The 21,144-nt window shown below is 42.5% G+C and overlaps 1 pseudogene; it reads right to left on the bottom strand.

Moving 5' to 3' along the window:
* Nucleotides 1–5,876: 5,876 nt before the first annotated feature.
* The window catches only part of LOC111966135 (vasopressin V2 receptor-like), a 31,704-nt pseudogene continuing 16,436 nt past the window's right edge, over nucleotides 5,877–21,144 (bottom strand).

Below are 21,144 nucleotides of genomic sequence, written 5' to 3' on the forward strand. Positions count from 1 at the left end.
GCAACCCAGGCAGCCGACCCTACAGAGCCGTCTCTGTAATGAAGAAGTGACCTTGACTGGAGACATCAGACAGAATGAGCCGAGCCCAGATGCAATCAGCATGAGTCCTCTATATGAACAAAATCCTGCGTTCAAATACTATTTTAAATAATTTAAAATGCCTTTATCTGCACTTTATTGAGCTTGCCTGGCTTAACGGGACAATAGCTGCAATCCATAACTGCAATCCTTGTCGATCTGGCACTCCAGGCAGGCCAAAGCAGACGCTTAAATTAATAAAAGATTCCTCTGGGCACAGCCGGAGCTCTGAGCCGAGCACCTGGCATCATATTACAAATGACCACTGGTCCTGGTCTGACTGCCATCTATAAAGGTCCTCTGACAGCATTCAAGATTATAACAGACATTGGTGTTTCATGTCCGTCCCCGGGCAGGCAAGTTTGATAGGCAAGATTGCCCCTGCGAAGACATGTTAATAGACAATAGGGAAATGTTTCTAGGAATGATGTTGTATTTCTTGAGGAAATCTTGTTTCTGTTTTTCTTCCCATCCTCTTGTTTCTCTAGTCTTTAGTTGTGGTCGTGCCACAGATGGACACTCATACAAAACATATTTTGCTTGGCTTATGAATCTGTAAAAATTAATGGATAAGAGACAGAAAAAACATTCTCAACAGAAAATGTCCCGGGCCCCTTACAGCTTTAAACAACAACAACAGCAACAATCCACTTTGTTTGTTAACAGAAATGTGTTTGTTTGTTACTGCCAGAGGACATGACCATGTTATTACTATAGAACATAGCTGTGTGACCATGTTATTCCTAGGAAACATAGCTGTGTGACCATGTTATTCCTATAGAACATAACTGTGTGACCATGTTATTCCTAGATAACGTAGTTGTGTGACCATGTTATTCTTAGGGAACAACTGTGTGACCATGTTATTCCTAGGGAACAACTGTGTGACCATGTTATTCCTAGGGAACAACTGTGTGACCATGTTATTCTTAGGGAACAACTGTGTGACCATGTTATTCCTATAGAACATAGCTGTGTGACCATGTTATTCCTAGGGAACATAGCTGTGTGACCATGTTATTCCTAGGGAACAACTGTGTGACCATGTTATTTCTAGGGAACAACTGTGTGACCATGTTATTTCTAGGGAACAACTGTGTGACCATGTTATTTCTAGGGAACAACTGTGTGACCATGTTATTCCTAAAGATCATAGCTGTGTGACCATGTTATTATTAGGGAACAACTGTGTGACCATGTTATTCCTAGGGAACAACTGTGTGACCATGTTATTCTTAGGGGTTGGCGCCCCCCCTTGGTTTGTGCCGTGGCGGAGATCTTTGTGGGCTATACTCGGCCTTGTCTCAGGATGGTAAGTTGGTGGTTGAAGGTATCCCTCTAGTGGTGTGGGGGCTGTGCTTTGGCAAAGTGGGTGGGGTTATATCCTTCCTGTTTGGCCCTGTCCGGGGGTATCATCGGATGGGGCCACAGTGTCTCCTGACCCCTCCTGTCTCAGCCTCCAGTATTTATGCTGCAGTAGTTTATGTGTCGGGGGGCTAGGGTCAGATTGTTATATCTGGAGTACTTCTCCTGTCTTATCCGGTGTCCTGTGTGAATTTAAGTATGCTCTCTCTAATTCTCTCCTTCTCTCTTTCTTTCTCTCTCTCGGAGGACCTGAGCCCTAGGATTGCTTGCTGTTTGGGGTTTTAGGCTGGGTTTCTGTACAGCACTTTGAGATATCAGCTGATGTACGAAGGGCTATATAAATACATTTGATTTGATTTGAACATAGCTGTGTGACCATGTTATTCCTAGGGAACAACTGTGTGACCATGTTATTCCTAGGGAACAACTGTGTGACCATGTTATTCCTGGTGAACTTACCTGTGGCGGATTGAAAATATATAAAAGCCAGGCTAGAGAGTGTCCTGGACAGATAAAGATCATCTCTGTTCCGGATTGGCTTGGCTCAGTAGTGTGAAAACTACGGTTCTGATTGGCTCAGTAGTGTGAAAACTACGGTTCTGATTGGCTTGGCTCAGTAGTGTGAAAACTACGGTTCTGATTGGCTCAGTAGTGTGAAAACTACGGTTCTGATTGGCTTGGCTCAGTAGTGTGAAAACTACGGTTCTGATTGGCTCGGCTCAGTAGTGTAACAAGGACATAATATTGAACACAAATCATAGAAAAGTGTTGAGTCACCATGACCATCAGTCTACTGTAACTGACCTCCTATACTTATACTGTACCATCTGGCCACATATTTTCAGTTCACAAACCACACTGGTCAAAGTTTGATTTGAAATTGGTAGACACATTGATATATGGATTTAATTTTATACACAGATAAAGATACAACATGTACGTACACTGAGTGTACAAAACATTATGAACACCTGCTCTTTCCATGAYGTAGAATGACCAGTTGAATCCAGGTGAAAGCTATGATACCTTATTGATGTCACCTGTTAAATCCACTTCAATCAGTGTAGATGAAGGGGAGGAGTCAGGTTCTAGAAAGATTTTTAAGCCTTAAGACAATTGAGACATAGTATGTGTGTTATTCAAAGGGTGAATGGGCAAGACTAAATATTTAAGTGCCTTTGAATGGTGTATGGTAGAAGGTGCCAGGTGCACCTGGTTTGAGTCAAGAACTGCAATGAACTTTCGACACCTTGTAGAGTCCATGCCCTGACGAATTGAGGGGGGCGGGGGATGCAACTCAACGTTAGTATGGTGTTCCCAATGTTTGGTATACTCAGTGTACGTAGCTCATAGTAATAATGATCTTACAAAACACTTGTGACAGATTATTGTCTTCATAAGTATGTCATGCAGTTGAAGGATCTATGTAGTACATAATCATTTCAAAGTAAAGGAATGGAAAATATAACAAAAACATACATACATCTGTACATACGTCAACAGAAGGTAGTAACAATGTGAACTGACATATTTACATTTCTCGTTTGTTTAGACATAGAATAAATAAGAGATATAAACATACCTGGAACAGACTCAAAGTTGACGTAATATGAAACTGATCCCTGTTCTTGGTTTGTCTGTGGTTTGTCTGTCTGCCTAATAATAACCTGGTTAGATTCATCCTAAAACAGAGGGAGGCCCCTCTACTACAGTAAATACAGTATTGTATTGTTCTAGGACGGAGGCCCCTCTACTACAGTAAATACAGTATTGTATTGTCCTAGGAGGGAGGCCCCTCTACTACAGTCAATACAGTACTGTATTGCCATAGGAGGCAGGCCCCTCTACTACAGTAAATACAGTATTATATTGTCCAAGGAAGGAAATACAGTATTGTATTTTCCTGAGAGGGAGGCCGCTCTACAACAGTCAGTCAAATACTATATTGTCCTAGGAGGCAACCCTCTCTACTACAGTGAATACAGTATTATATTGTCCTAGGAAGGAAGGCCCCTCTACTACAATAAATACAGTATTATATTGTCCTGGGAGAGAGACCCCTCTACTACAGTAAATACTGTATTATATTGTCTTAGGTGGGAGACACATCTACTACAGTAATACAGTATTATATTGTCCCAGGAGGGAGGCCCTAGAACTAAAGTAAATACAGTATTATATTATCCTAGGAGGGAGGCCCCTCTTACAGAAAATACTGTATCATATTGTCCTAGGAGGGGGCCCTAGCCTGGTCACAGATCTGTTTGTATTGTCTTGTGCCAACTCCTATGGTCAGTTGGCAAGACAGCCCAAACAGATCTAGGACCTGGCTAGGGACGCCACTCTCTCTACTATATATTACATTGCTGCTACAACAATACAGGCACTTTGTTTGGCTGTGAGTGACTTGGATCTAGCCTGGTCCCAGATCTGTTTGGTCTGCCTTGCCATGACAATGACCATAGATGTTGGCATAGCAGCACAATCAGATCTGAGACCAGGCTAATTTGGATCCTGATATCAACGGAATGATAGTTTCACCATAATACACTAAGGATTATTTTTGTTACTTTTTAAAAACTTTACTTTATTTAGTAAATATTTTCTTAACTCTATTTTTTTTTTAAATTTCACGGTAAGGTTGTAATCTGTTGTACTTGGCGCCTGTGTCAAATAAAATTTGATTAGATTTGATTTGATGCTCTCATTCTATATTTAAACAATAGAAGTCATTTTAGGCCTACTAAAGTATGCTAAATTTATCTTAGAAATGTAATCTGCATTGTTACTGTGCTTAAGACCTGAACATGTGATTATGCTTTGTTTCCTATATAGATACTGTAGTATTAAAATATTTGGTATTTTGTCTTTTTTGTTCTGTATCACTTTTCTCAAGTACATCTCTGTCGGAGCCTTTACAATTATAGGATAGATATCGTACATGCATTCATCATAATCTCTTACACAATTTATAAATACTAATGATCGTACTGTTCCTCTGACATACTTTAAATAAATATATTATACAATTTTAATCAATTTAAATGGAATGGTCGTACACTGGTGTGTGCTGTTGCAAAAAGTTATATTTGTAGTTTCCTTTGTTGTGTGGTCTGCGTTCGATCAATTCCTTTATTTATTTTATACGCTGTGTTATTACTTGTGCGTGCACTTGACACCATATATCCAAGATATGGTCATCACTGCATATTAGCAATGTGATATCTTTATTTTCAAATATTTATCATGTTATTTACAGAAGTTAATTCATTGTTGTGCACCTCAGTGTGTCTCGCGGCCAATGTGTGAAGAGTCACGTTTCCTTGTGTTTATGAGTTATACACATGACACTCAGATATAAGGGTGGTGTTGCACTTCTAACAAGTACTACATATCTGTATGAAATATAATCACATAACAGCTCATTGTTGAAGCCTTGGCCTGTTAACTTAATTCTCTCTCTCTCTCTCTCTCTCTCTCTCTCTCTCTCTCTCTCTCTCTCTCTCTCTCTCTCTCTCTCTCTCTCTCTCTCTCTCTCTCTCTCCTTTCTCTCTCCTCCAGTCTCTCTCCTCTCTCTCTCTCTCTCTCTCTCTTCTCTCTCTCTCTCTCTCTTCTCATATGCATTTATTCAGATACCCTCTAGGCCTGATGTTACTGCATCGTTGAGTGTTTCTTCTCTCTTCCCCAGCCTTTCACAAGTCACCATTGTTCTTTCTTTCTTTCTGTTCTTGAAACTTGAGTTGATGAATTCTGAATTCCACCTCAAGCATGCATTAGAATCCATTTAGTTGATTTACTGAAGTTTATCCATAATGCTTTCACTCTTCTGACTGTTCTCGAAGGGATTGCTCTCAGAGTTGTAATATCCCTGTCATCCTGTGTTTGTTCTTCTTCCAAGAAAAGTCCTTTCCAGTTCTCTTTCTCTCTCTCTGCATAGCCGTAGTGAGCTTTGTACGTTAGGCATGCAGTCCATTCCTCCTGTTTCTCTTGCATGGGGTGAAGTGACTAGCCGTGAAGGGAATCACATTCCTACTTATAATTGTACAATTCTGTTTTAGACAGAAACAGAGATGTAGAGACAGTAGCCTCAAATGAATCAATGTACAGTACGTTTATATTCCATGCTGTTTAGGTCTGTATTTCATGTGTCACTCACGTTTTTCCTCTCGTTCAATAACAACCTCACGTCGCGTACGGAAGGTGAGGAGACAGAAGGGGCAGACAGACAGGGTGATATTTCATAGGGTCCTTCCTTCCGGCCATAACACAGCTGTCCTTGTTTCCATGTTGTGGTCAGTGCGGGCTGTACGATGGTCAGAGGTTGTGTGTTGTGTGTGTGTGTGTGTGTGTGTGTTGTGTGTGTTGTGTGTGTGTGTGTGTGTGTGTGTGTGTGTGTGTGTGTGTGTGTGTGTGTGTGTGTGTGTGTGTGTGTGTGTGTCTTCTCTATATAGCTACATGTGTGTATATACAGTACCAGTCAATGTTTGGACACACCTACTCATTCAAGGCTTTTCTTTATTTTTACTATTTTATACATTGTAGAATAATAGTGAAGACATCAAAACTATGAAATAACACATATAGAATCTTGTAGTAACCAAAAAAGTGTTACAAAAATGTTGATTCTTCAAAGTAGCCACCCTTTGCCTTGATGACAGCTTTGCACATTCTTGAAATTCTCTCAACCAGCTTCATGAGGTAGTCACGTGGAATGCATTTCAATTAACAGGTGTGCCTTGTTAAAAGTTAATTTGTGGAATTTCTTTCCTTCTTAATGCGTTTGAGCCAATCAGTTGTGTTGTGACAAGGTGGGGTTGGTATACAGAAGACAGCCCTATTTGGTAAAAGACCAAGTCCATATTATGGCAAGAACAGCACAAATAAGCAAAGAGAAACGACAGTCCATCATTACTTTAAGACATGAAGGTCAGTCAATGTGGAACATTTCAAGAACTTTGAAAGTTTCTTCAAGTGCAGTCACAAAAACAATCAAGAACTATGATGAAACTGGCTCTCATGAGGACCGCCACAGGAAAGGAAGACCCAGAGTTACCTCTGCTGCAGAGTATACGTTCATTGGAGTTACCAGCCTCAGAAATTGCAGCACAAATAAATGCTTCACAGAGTTCAAGTAACAGACGCATCTCAACATCAACTGTTCAGAGCATACTGTGTGAATCAGGCCTTCATGGTCGAATTGCTGCAAAGAAACCACTGCTAAAGGACACCAATAAGAAGAAGACTTGCTTGGGCCAAGAAGCACAAGCAATGGACATTAGACCGGTGGAAAGCTGTCCTTTGGTCTGATGAGTCCAAATTTGAGATTTTTGGTTCCAACCGCCGTGTCTTTGTGAGATCTCCCGTGAAGCATGGAGGAGGAGGTGTGATGGTGTGGGGGTGCTTTGCTGGTGACACTGTCTGTGATTTATTTAGAATTCAAGGCTCACTTAACCAGCATGGCTACGACAGCATTCTGTAGTGATATACGCCATCCCATCTGGTTTGCGCTTAGTGTGACTATCATTTGTTTTTCAATAGGACAATGACCCAACACACCTCAAGGCTGTGTATGGGCTATTTTACCAAGAAGGAGAGTGATGGAATGCTGCTTCAGATGACCTGGCTGCTTCAGATGACATGGCACAATCACCCAACCAATTGAGATGGTTTGGGATGAGTTGGACAGCAGAGTGAAGGAAAAGCAGCCAACAAGTGCTCAGCATATGTGGGAACTCCCTCAAGACTGTTTGAAAAGCATTCCAGGTGAAGCTGGTTGAGAGCATGCCAAAAGTGTGCAAAGCTTTCATCAAGGCAAAGGGTTGCTACTTTGAAGAATCTCAAATATAAAATATATTTGAGATAACACTTTTTTTGGTTACTACATGATTCCATATGTGTTATTTCATAGTTCTGATGTCTTCACTATTATTCTACAATGTAGAAAATAGCAAAGAAAAACCCTTGAATGCGTAGGTGTGTCCAAACYTTTGACTGGTACTGTACGTGTGTGTGTCAGTAGAGGCTGTCCTTGGTGGTGGAGGTGTGTGTGGTGGTGGAGGTGTGTGTGGTGGTGGAGTCGTCAGGTATGGAGCCCCTGCGGGAGGCTCTGTGTCTGCAGCGTAGGAGAGCCTGCAGCTCCCTGGACACAGAGCTGCTGAAGAAGGTGTAGATCCAGGGGTTGGTACATGAATTCAGACTGGCCAGCAGCATCAGGATGGTGAACGCCACGCCTACATAGAGAGAGAGGACACATGACGCAAAGACACACCCACACACGGCAAGACAAAGGCATATACTGTACAGAGCCTGTAAAAAGTCTACAGTTGAACTGTTTTCACATGTTGTTGCGCCACAAAGTGGGATTGAAACAGATGTAATTCTGATTGTTTGTCATTAATCTACACAAAATACTCCATAATGTCAAAGTGCAAAGAAAACTCAACACATTTTTACAAATTAATAGAAATGAAAGAACTAAAATATAGTCATTGCATAAGTCATTTTAGAGAATTTGGCAGTACATCCAACCGGCCTCACAACCGCAGATCACGCGTAACCATGGCAGTCCAGGACATCCACATCTGATTTCTTCACCTGTGAGATTGTCAGGTGGGTGGGGGGGGGGTGGGGGGTGCTGAGGAGTATTTCTGTCTCTAATAAAGCCCTTTTGTGTGGAAAAACTCATTCTGATTGGCTGTGCCCGACTCCCAAGTGGGTGGTTCTATGCCCTCCATGTCCACTCATAGCTGCGCCCCTGCCAAGTCCATAGATTAGGGCCTAATGAATACATGTCAATTGACTGATGTCCTCATATGAACTGTAACTCTGCAAAATCTTTGAAATTGATGCATGTTGCGTTTCTAACAAATCACATAAGTTAAATGGACTTACTCTGTGTGAAATAATAGGGATTGACATGATTTTTGAATGACTACCCCTTCCTCTGTCCCCCATACATACAACATCTGTAAGGTCCATCAGTCAAGCACTGAATTTCAAGCACAGATTCAACTACAAAGACCAGGGAGCTTTTCGAAAGGCTCATAAAGGGACGTGATTGGTAGATGGGTAGCAATAACAAATCAGACATTGAATATATCTCCAGTCGGCTGCTGCAATAGCCCATCCGTGAAAAGGATCGACGAGTTGTGCCACTTGGGACACCGCAATAGAGAGGTAAAGGTCATGAATCCCCTACTTCTCTTTGGGAACAACAGAGAAAAATGTATATATAATAGTACCAGTATTCAGTACGGAAACTAACTGTTCACGATTCCCCAGTTTTTGGCTCTATTACACGTCCTGTAAATTTCCTTCTGGAACAAAAACCTTGAAACTTTACCTATTTAATTTGTCCACTTCTAACTTCTGATATTCAGTTTTTATGTTGGACAATCTGCGCTGGCCTCCTCCCTCTCTCGCTCTCTAGGACACTCTGCACTGGCCTCCTCTCTCTCTAGGACACTCTGCACTGGCCTCCTCCCTCTCTAGGACACTCTGCACTGGCCTCCTCCCTCTCTAGGACAGTCTGCACTGACCTCCTCCCTCTCTGCACTGACCTCCTCTGCCTCTAGGACACTGTACTGACCTCCTCCCTCTCTGCACTGACCTCCTCCGCCTCTAGCACACTGCACTGACCTCCTCCCTCTCTGCACTGACCTCCTCCGCCTCTAGCACACTGCACTGACCTCCTCCATCTCTGCACTGACCTCCCCCGCCTCTAGGACACTATGCACTGACCTCCTCCGCCTCTAGGACACTGCACTGACCTCCTCCCTCTCTGCACTGACCTCCTCCCTCTCTGCACTGACCTCCTCCCTCTCTGCACTGACCTCCTCCCTCTCTGCACTGACCTCCTCCCTCTCTGCACTGATCTCCTCCCTCTGCACTGACCTCCTCTGCCTCTAGTACACAAATGTGAACACCTGTAAGGGGTGTGCGAGCAGCAGGGGATGAAAACAGGTCATTTACTGACACTGAGGTGTGTTCTGTGTTCTGTGCTTCAGATGAGAAAAGAAAAAAGAAAGCCAGCGTTTAGAAGTTGGAAGGCAGCTGTACTGTTAGTAATGACTTGGCTTATTGATTTGCTCTGCTTTGCTTTACCATGCACTGCCAGCTAAACTGGGACAACAACATAGGCTTTCTCTCCAACACTTGACAGAGTGCTAGTTGAGTTATGTTACGGTGGTGTTACATAAATTATAGTTTTAAATCAGAGGAAGTGCTCATAGTAATGGATGCAATGGGATAAATGGACAGGTATAACCAAACACTTGGTTTTCATGCGTTAGATATATTATTATGAGACATCCTCCCACCAACCTCCACTGTTCTGGATATGAAGAGAAGATAATATTTATTTTGACCTCAATGACTAAAATATTATATTCACCATAGATTTATTCCCAAAATTAAACTTAGATTTCGACTTGGGGTCTAGAGGTTGAAAGGAATCAAATTCACTCTGTATGGAAATCTAAGGCAAACTCCAGGGTGTTTTTGGACATACAGAGGACCTCCGTGTGCTCAGTGTGCTCCGTGTGCTCCGTGTGCTCCGTGTGCTCCGTGTGCTCCGTGTGCTCCGTGTGCTCCGTGTGCTCCGTGTGCTCAGTGTGCTCGCGTGTCCTCCGTGTGCTCCGTGTGCTCCGTGTGCTCCGTGTGCTCCGTGTGCTCAGTGTGCTCCGTGTGCTCAGTGTGCTCAGTGTGTGTTTCTGTGTGTGTGCGTGTTTATGTGTAGGGCTGTTACGGTGACCACATTATCGACACACCGGCGGTCATGACCTCAGTCAAATTCGGCACTCTATTGTCCCTCTAATCATTCTGACATCAATGCAAACGTAATTGAAAATCAAATCAAACACTTAATACGACAACCATGAGACGGCCTATAGGGAGGAGGTCAGAGAACTGGCAGTGTGGTGCCATGACAACAACCTCTCCCTCAATGTGAGCAAGACCAAGGAGCTGATCGGGGACTACAGGAAAAGGTGGGCCGAACAGGCCGCCATTAACATCGACGGGGCTGTAGTGGAGCGGGTCGAGAGTTTCAAGTTCCTTGATGTTCACATCACCAACGAACTATCATTGTCCAAACATACCAAGACAGTCGTGAAGAGGGCACGACAAAACCTWTTCCCCCTCAGGAGACTGAAAAGATTTGGCATGGGTCCCCAGATCCTCAAAAGGTTCTACAGATGCACTATCGAGAGCATCCTGACTGGTTGCATCACCGCCTGGTATGGCAACTGCTCGGCATCTGACCGTAAGGCGCTACAGAGGGTAGTGCTAACGGCCCAGTACATCACTGGGGCCAAGCTTCCTGCCATCCAGGACCTATATAATAGGTGGTGTCAGAGGAAAGCAAATTAGATTGTCAGAGACTTTTCTCTGCTAACGCACGGCACGCGGTACCAGAGCGCCAAGTCTAGGACCAAAAGGCTCCTCAGCAGCTTCTACCCCCAAGCCATTAGACTGCTGAACAATTCATAAAAATCGCCACTGGACAATTTCTATTGACCACCCCCGCTTCTTGTACACTGCTGCTACTCGCTGTTTGTTTGTTACCTATGCATAGTCACTTCGCCCCCACCTACATGTACAGATTACCTCAACTAGCCTGTACCCCTGCACACTGACTCGGTACCGGGGCCCCCTGTATATAGACTCGTTATTGTTATTCTTATTGTGTTACTTTTTATTTTAGCCTACTTAGCCTACTAATATTTTCTTCTTTTTGAACTGCACTGTTGGTTAAGGGCTTGTAAGTAAGCATTTCACAGTAAAGTCTACACTTGTATTTGGCGCATGTGGCAAATAAAGTTTGATTTGATTTAATGAGAGCCCATGAGCTAATGTTGCGCATCATTTCTTTAGGCTATTCATTTGCGTGAGAAAACAGAGTTTTGAAGGCCTCTATTAAAAAGAGGAGGATCCCATTAGCTTTTTATAGGCTAGGCCGACTATATTTACTTCTCAACTTTCCTAATATTAAGCACATTGCTTTGCTTTACAACAGGAGTATAGCCTACCTGGCTGGCATACAAATGAACCACGGGAAAAGTGTCCTCCATTCGCTATTTAAGTGCAGAGATGACATGTATTTTTTCCCCTGCCCCTGTTTCGATACAGGTGCATGATAATGGTCCATTCTAAATCAAAACAAATTTCACACATATATTATTTACTATATGTAAAGACAAGACTAAATCAAGAATAGTCTGATCGGTGAAAATATTTGCCTATCACTTGTGAATGATACCCAGCTTGTGTGCAGTACGGCAAGAAACAGAGCATGCCTTTTTTAGAATAAAAAAAAATCATAGTCGCACACCTCATGTAGCCTAGCCCATAGGCCTATATGTTTTAATAAGGGTCCAGTATCACACCTCATGTAGTCCTAGCCCATAGGCCTATATGTTTTTAATAAGGTCAGTTTCACACCTCATGTACCCTAGCCCATAGGCCTATATGTTTAATAAGGTCAGTATCACACCTCATGTAGTCAGCCCATAGGCCTATATGTTTTAATAAGGTCAGTATCACACCTCATGTACCCTAGCCCATAGGCCTATATGTTTTAATAAGGTTATTATCACACCTCATGTAGTCCAGCCCATAGGCTATATGTTTTAATAAGGTCAGTATCACACCCTATGTAGCCTAGCCCATAGGCCTATATGTTAATAAGGTCAGTTTCACACCTTCATGTAGTCCAGCCCATAGGCCTATATGTTTTATAAGGTCAGTATCCACACTCATGTAGTCAGCCCATAGGCCTATATGTTTAATAAGGTCAGTTTCACACCTCATGTAGTCCAGCCCATAGGCCTATATGTTTTAATAAGGTCAGTATCACACCTCATGTAGTCCAGCCCATAGGCCTACATGTTTTAATAAGGTCAGTATCACACCTCATGTAGTCCAGCCCATAGGTCTATATGTTTTAATAAGGTCAGTATCACACCTCATGTAGCCTAGCCCATAGGCCTATATGTTTTGATAAGGTTTGTATCACAACTAAAGTGGCCAAATAACTTCTTAAAATTAAGCACAATTATCCGCTTTACAACCGGTGTAGAGCCTAACTGGTATACGTAGGCGGCGTGAGTTTCTAGTTTGGGGAAGAAAATACACCTTTATGTTAAGGATCAGACCCTTTTTTTCAATTTTCGCTTAAAATGACATACCCAAATCTAACTGCCTGTAGCTCAGGCCCTGAAAAAAGGATATGCATTTTCTTGGCATCATTTGAAAGGGAACACTTTGAAGTTTGTGGAAATGTGAAAGGAATGTAGGAGAATATAACACATTAGATCTGGTAAAAGATAATACAAAGAAAAAAACTACATTTTTTTGTATTTTTTTTGTACCATCATTGTTGAAATACAAGAGAAAGGCAATAATGTATTATTCCAGCCCAGGTGCAATTTAGATTTTGGCCACTAGATGGCAGCAGTCTATGTGCAAAGTTTTAGACTGATCCAATGAACCATTGTATTTATGTTCAAAGTTTTGTATCAAGACTGCCCAAATGTGCCTAATTTGTTAATTAAGAACTTTTCATGTTCAAAACTGTGCACTCTCATCAAACAATAGCATGGTATTCTTTCACTGTAATAGCTACTGTAAATTGGACAGTGCAGTTAGATTAACAAGAATTAAAGCTTTCTGCCAATATCAGATATGTCTATATCCTGGGAAATGTTCTTGTTACTTACAACCTCATGCTAATCGCATTAGCCTACTTTAGCTAAACTGTCCCGCAGGGGACCCACCGATCCTGAAGAAGTTTTTTAATTAAGCATTACATGCATTTGTGATCACTTTTAAGAATGGTGTTTTCCCACYAATTGATTGAATTTTGGAACATTCGCCCTTATTGCCGTGTGCATATTGCTGCTCTTATAATGTGAAGAAATAGCTYAATAGTTTATCAACATTTTAAGCTAAACCTTCTGATCTGTTGCATCAGCCTCATTGCTATCACATCCCACAACTGTCCCAGAGTGTTTGGAATATTTATTTCTCACACAGAAGGACAAGTTGACCAATAGAATAGGTCGATTTTTATACTATAGGGAATTGTAGATTGACATAGGCTAGTGCTTTTGCTGTTCATCAGGCCTACTCACCTGTTAAAATAAAGAGTGGGCAGTGAGAAAGACCCAATCACGTGACGGGCATTGGCCAATAATAATTGAGATATCTGAGAGAGCCATGTGAGTGAAAGGTGCTTCAGAGCACGCAGCCGGTAGAAGGGAATTATAATTATTATATTCAGCCCAGGGCACAACGGCCACTGTCCGCAAAAGGCATGGATTAGGGGGCATTACAGCCACACAAGGGGGATGCCACCGGGAAATTCGAGGCATTATCAAGTGCTTGTCAAATTGTGAATGAGAGACTGATGAAGTGTGTGCAGCCTGCGTAAGAAACAGAGCAGAGCTCATGCCTTTCATGCGACTTTTATCAAATCATAATTTGAAATGCAGCCTTAGAATGTACAAAAAATCTAAACATATAGCCCAACCTTTGAATCACAACTAAAGTTGCATATATAACTCTAAGTTAACTTCTCTGATCTACGGATACCGGATGCGGGTTTAAATTCGACAACATACGGTGATCGCCACAAATAGTCATATTAAACATTCCTGAAAATACAAGTGTCTCACATGCTTCAAAAGCCTAGAATCTTGCTAATCCAACTACGTTGTCAGATTTAAAAAAGGATTTACTGCGAAAGAATACGATGCGATTATCTGAGCACAGAGTCCCATATCAAAATACTTTTTCAACCAGCACAGGCGTAACAATCACAGATTGCAATGAAATAAATCATTTACCTTTGAAGATCTTGCTCTGTTTGCAATCCCAAGGCTCATTGTTACACAATGAATGGTATTTTGTTCGGTTAAATCCATTTTTATAGCCTAACACRAAACATTTTGTGAACGCTTATCTCGTTGAATTTCGTGTCATTCAATTTTCGACGAAACATTCGACGTAAATACACAGACTAAACCTGACTTTATCCAGTCATATTTGGTTTCCTTGCAATCAATTGTTTGTTTGTAACACAACCAAACTTGATGGGTCATTTCGCGGGACGTATTGACCCAAAGAAACCGTATTGTGCACCAATTATATGACCGCTGTTTCGTTGATTGACTGTATTTTAACCCAATGACCACTGATCRTCTTGAAATCTAGCTGGGTAGATAGCCAATGAGCAGAGGTAAACGGCAATATGTAATGTTTGTGTTTTGGAAGACCAACCCATGTAGTAAACTCCGGCGTAAAGACCGTCATTCGCCATTGAAGATTCATACTGGAAGGAGCCATACTCATTACACACAGCACTGTTTCAGTAACACGCATCTTCAGATGTTTATATATCGAACATCATGGCGAATAAGTCAGGGAAAGCTAAATCTAAGACTAGATATACGAATGTAGACAAAATTATAGAGGAAATTGATCGTGAAAGTGAAACATATGCTTTTGGAAGACGACTCAGTTAGCGACCATGACTCAAATGGAAGCATATTTTTTGAACGGAGAGGACATTGTTTTGGACTGGTAAGTTCTTCTCATGCTAATGCCGTTGTTTGAAATTAATAATATAAAAGATTATTTGTGATTGTTTTTACATTTTATTTGCAATATATAAAAATGTAATGAAATGTGTAAAGTACACATTGGCTATACTTCCTCCAGCGGCATGCTTCCTCAACTCAGTCTACATATTATGGATTAGAGGGAGCATGGTCGAGATGCRTGTGTCTGCCGCCAACGTGTCCATCCCCCTCTGAAGCTGGTTCATCCAGCTGGACCCCTGCTGTCTCTGGCTCCACACCTCCCGGGCCATCTAGAGGTAAACTGTTCATTTTTACTCTTGAGGGCTATATAAATAGATTTGATTTGATAGAGGACTGAGGGTCTTCCAAATATTGAAAGTGTGTAAATAGTTACCCATATTATTTTGTAAATGTATATATTTTTTTTCTTCATATTTTTTTTCCCAATATTTTCTCMATTTTTTTGGGGGGGTGTGTTAGAATATCATTTTGGTATTTTGTATATAGTTATTTGTTTCAAAATGTATACCTTCACCAATTTGGCCACTTGGGTACATTTGGGCTACTTGTGTGGGACACCTGGGTGACTTCATGATAAATGTCATGTAGCACACTCATTTTGGAAGTTATCATTCTGAAACTTTGCACAAGTACTGTTGCCCTCTTATGTTTTTCACTGAAATTGTCCCCATATTCATATCTGAATGTTTGTTTTATCTTGTTCATTTTAAAGATGATGATGCAACAATTAAAAAGAAAAAACGTATGTTTTTTTCATTGTATTATCTAAACCAGATCTACTGTGTTATATTCTCCTACATTCAATTCACATTTACACAAACTTCAGAGTGTTTTCTTTCAAATGGTACCAAGAATATGCATAGCCTTGCTCCTGGGCCTGAGCTAGAGGCAGTTAGATTTGGGTATGTCTTCAGGCGGAAATTTGAAAAAAAAAAAGAAAGAAGGGGGGGGGGGGGGGGGTAGCTGTAAGAGGTTTTAAGCATATAGGAGGACCTGTTTCTTTATTAATTTGTTAAATGCATGTGCACACTCCCTCAGAAATAGTTTGGAGAAATATCCTTTCTATTTTATTCAGCTATGTTAACTGTATTCTTCATACTATAAAATAATCAAAATAATGCCACGGAATTATAAGCAAATCTTGTCTGCTAAATGAACTAGTGTAGCCACAGCCATATGGCATAGCCAGATCAGGGCCTAACATAAGGAAATCACGAAGTATGCTATTCTGTTCTTCTGAAATAGACTACATTTTATTCATATCATGTTTCTTTAGGCTGTCAAAATAAATAATGGATTTATTGTGATGGTGTAGGCTATATTAAATAGATTTTTTTAAATGTAGATGTCCAAAGGTCTACATCAATGGCTATGCGTGGAAGCCAGGAGATGCTAAATGTGTTTATGTTAATTCAATCATTAACCGGGAACCGGCAATTATTTCCTTGACAATCACCGACTGACAAAATGTAATGACTGCCACAGCCCTTGTATGTGCGTTCGTGTGTGCTTCTTAGACCTCTTACCTTGATCTGGAGGGTTGGGGTCCAGGCAGCCCAAAGCTGGACGATGAAGAAGGGGGACCAGCAGACTGTGTACACCAACACTATCACAAAGTCATCCTCACCGTCTTAGACATGGCTTTGGAGATGGAGGGGGGCGTCAGGGCCAGGGGGGGTGGGGAGGGTACTCCAGGGAGGGGCGTGGAGAGGGACATGCCGGGCGGAGGAGGGGAGCTCGAAGGAGGTGTAGGACTCATGGCAGTAGCAGCCGCCATTGTTAGGAGGCACTGAACCCCCACTACATCCACCAGAGGTGATGGGCCATGGGAGCCATGTGATCTGGGATCTACAGCTGTACTGGAGCCCCTTCGGTCACTAAGGCCAGGGTTGGAGGGGAGGGGAGGTTATCTGGGGTGTTGCCGGGGGTTTTGCTGCACTGCTGCTGCTGTGTGTCATTGTGACAGCTGCTGCACTGTGGGCAGGGGGATGGGTAGCCATAGCAGTCTGATGGGGGACAGCTGTAGACAGGGGGGAGAAGGGGGGAGAGGGGTAAAGAGAGAGCTGGAGGTGTGTTGTTCATATTCTTTAGAAGCTGTCCTTCTCCTACTCCTCTTCCCTTCTCCTCCTCTCCCCCTCTTCCCCTTCTCCTCCACCCTCTCCCACCTTCTCCCCTCCTCCTCTCCCCTTCTCCTCCACCTCCTCTCCTCCTCCTCTCCCCGCTCCCTTGTCATTCTACCGTCCTCCTTTTTGACTCTGTGGAAGCGGAAGATGACAGCGTTGTTCTTCTTGAGCTCTGCTGACACCATCCTCTCTGACTTCAGATAGATGTTGTTGTGAATCTTTCTGAAGATCCGGATCTGGATGAAGTTAAAAAATAGATTTCTCCTCTCTCTTCATGTAGTGTTGTGGTGTCTCTCTTTATGTGGTGTTTGTGGTGTCTATCTTTATGTAGTGTTGTGGTGTTCTCTTCATGTAGTGTTTTGGTGCCTCTCTTTATGTGGTGTTGTGGTGTCTATCTTTATGTAGTGTTTGTGGTGTCTCTCTTATGTGGTGTTGTGGTGTCTCTCTTTATGTGGTGTTGTGGTGTCTCTCTTTATGTGGTGTTGTGGTGTCTCTCTTTATGTGTGTTGTGGTGTCTCTCTTCATGTAGTGTTGTGGTGCTCTCTTTATGTGGTGTTTGTGGTGTCTCTCTTTATGTGGTTGTTGTGGTTGTCTCTCTTTATGTGGTGTTGTGGTGTCTCTCTTTATGTAGTGTTGTGGTGTCTCTCTTTATGTGTGGTTGTGGGTGTCTCTCTTTATGTAGTGTTGTGGTGTCTCTCTTCATATGTAGTGTTGTGTCTCTCTTTATGTAGTGTTGTGGTGCCTCTCTTTATGTAGTGTTGTGGTGTCTCTCTTCATGTAGTGTTGTGGTGCCTCTCTTCATGTAGTGTTGTGGTGCCTCTCTTTATGTAGTGTTGTGGTGTCTCCTCTTTATGTAGTGTCGTGGTGTCTCTCTTTATGTAGTGTTGTGGTGTTTCTTTATGTAGTGTTGTGGTGTCTCTCTTCATGTAGTGTTGTGGGTGCCTTCTTATCTGGTGTTGTGGTGCCTCTCTTTATGTAGTGTTGTGGTGTCTCTCTTTATGTGGTGTTGTGGAGTCTCTCTTTATGTAGTATTGTGGAGTCTCTCTTTATGTAGTATTGTGGAGTCTCTCTTTATGTAGTGTTGTCTCTCTTTATGTAGTGTTGTGGTGTCTCTCTTTATGTAGTGTTGTGTTGTCTCTCTTTATGTAGTGTTGTGGAGTTTCTCTTTATGTAGTATGTGTGAATGTCCTCTGCTTGTGTGATGGGTGTTTTGTCCTGTATTTGTATTTTTAATCCCAGCCCCCGCCCCCCGCAGGAGGCCTTCATTGTATATGAGTGACTTGGCTAGTTAAATAAAGGTTAAATAAAATAAAAAGATAACCCATCCACCTGACAGGTGTGGCATATCAAGAATCATCATTACACAGGTGCACCTTGTGCTGGGGACAATAAAAGGCCACTCTAAAATGTTAATTTAATGTTAATTTCTCTACCATAAGCCACCTCCAACGTCTTTTTAGAGAATTTGGTAGTACGTCCAACCGGCCTCACAAGCGCAGACCACGTGTAACCACGCCAGCCCAGGACCTCCACTTCAGGCTTCTTCACCTGCGGGATCATCTGAGACCAGTCACCCGGACAGCTGATGAAACTGAGGAGTATTTCTGTCTGTAATAAAGCCATTTTGTGGAGAAAAACKAATTCTGATTGGCTGAGCCTGGCTCCCCAGTGGGTGGACCTGGCTCCCAAGTGAGTGGGCCTATGCCCTCCCAGACCCACCTATGGCTGCGCCGCTGCAAAGTCATGTGAAATCCATAGATTAAGGCCTAATGAAATTATTTAAATTGACAAATTTCCTTATATGAACTGTAACTATGTAACGTCTTTTAAATTGTTGCATGTTCCATTTATATTTTTTATTCAGTATAGTTAAAACTAATAGAAAAAAATGTACATAGACAATAAAAAACTATTTTGGAACAGATTCCTAAACCCAATCATCCCAACACAGACACCAAACACGGACTTATTGTCCTTTTTAACTCAATTAAAAGTCCTAAATTCTGTTTCCAAAAAAAGCACATGACTCCAGCAGGCCAGGTCTGGGTCTTAGAACAATGTCCTGCCAAACCACGTTGAGAAGGACATCATTTGATCAGACCTGGGTTCAACTACTATTTGAAATAATTTCAAATACTGTAGCTGAGCTTGATTGTGCTTGATTGTGCTTGCCTGGAACAGTTTTACCTAATTTCTATCAACATGTTAAATGTGCAACCAGAGAGAAAAGAACTCTGGACCACCTATACTCCACACAGAGAGATGCACACAAAGCTCTCCCTCACCCTCCATTTGGCAAATCTGACCATAATTCTATCCTCCTGATTCTTGCTTACAAGCAAAAATTAMAGCAGAAAGCACCAGTGACTAGATCAGTAAAAAAAGTGGTCAGATGAAGCACATGCTACAGGATTGTTAGCACAGACTGGAATATGTTCCGGGATTCCTCCAATGGCATTGAGGAGTACACCACAGCTGTCATTGGCTTCATCAATAAGTGCATCGATGACGTCGTCCCCACAGTGACCGTACGTACATACCCCAACCAGAAACCATGGATTACAAGCAACATCCGCACTGARCTAAAGGCTAGAGCTGCCGCTTTCAAGGAGCGGGACTCTAACCAGGAAGCTTATAAGAAATCCAGCTRTGCCCTCCGATGAACCATCAAACAGGCAAAGCGTCAATACAGGAATAAGATCGATTCGTACTACACCGGCTCTGATGCTCGTCGGATGTGGCAGGGCCTGCAAACCATTACAGACTACAAAGGGAAGCACAGCCGAGAGCTGCCCAGTGACACGAGCCTACCGGACGAGCTAAACTACTTCTATGCTCGCTTCGAGGCAAATAACACTGAAACATGCATGAGAGCACCAGCTGTACTGGCAGACTGTGTGGTCACGCTCTCCACAGCCGATGTGAGTAAGACCTTTAGACAGGTCAACATTCACAAGAGTGCAGGGTCAGACGGATTACCAGGACGTGTACTGCGAGCATGTGCTGACCAACTAGCAACTGTCTTCAGTGACATTTTCAACCTCTCCCTGTCTGAGTCTGTAATACCAACATGTTTTAAGCAGACCACCATAGTGCATGTGCGACAAAACCTATTCCCCCTCAGGAGACTGAAAAGATTTGGCATGGGTCCTCAGATCCTCAAAAGGTTCTACAGCTGCACTATCGATAGGATCCTGACTGGATGCATCACCGCCTGGTATGGCAACTGCTCGGCCTCCGACCGCAAGGCACTACACAGGGTAGTGCGAACTTCCCAGTACATCACTGGGGCCAAGCTTCCTGACATCCAGGACCTCTATACCAGGCGGTGTCAGAGGAAGGCCCTGAAAATTGTCAAAGACTCCAGCCACCCTAGTCATAGACTGTTCTCTCTGCTACCACAGAGCAAGCGGTACCGGAGCGCCAAGTCTAGGTCCAAGAGGCTTCTAAACAGCTTCCACCCCCAAGCCATAAGACTCCTGAACATCTAGTCAAATGGCTACCCAGTTATTCACATTGCCGCCCCCCCCTTCACACCACTGCCACTCTCTGTTGTCATCTATGCATAGTCACTTTAATTAACTCTACCTACATCTACATACTACCTCAACTAACCGGTGCACGTGCACATTGACTCTGTACCGGCACCCCCCCCCGTATCAATTTTTTTTTTTTACTGTTCCTCTTTAATTACTTGTTACTTTTATCTCTTATTTTTATCCATATTTTTTAAAACTGCACTGTCGGTTAGGGGCATTTCACTGTAAGGTATACACCCTATTGTATTCAGGGCATTTCACTGTAAGGTATACACCCTATTGTATTCAGGGCATGTGACTAATAGCATTTGATTTGATTTGAACATTGGAACCGATAGAATGGCAAACACACCGATCTGGGGAACTCCAGGCAGGTTAAATCAAACACACCGATCTGGGGAACTCCAGGCAGGTTAAATCAAACACACCGATCTGGGG

The sequence above is a fragment of the Salvelinus sp. IW2-2015 genome, linkage group LG7 (assembly GCF_002910315.2).
Source record: "Salvelinus sp. IW2-2015 linkage group LG7, ASM291031v2, whole genome shotgun sequence".
NCBI lineage: Eukaryota > Metazoa > Chordata > Actinopteri > Salmoniformes > Salmonidae > Salvelinus > Salvelinus sp. IW2-2015.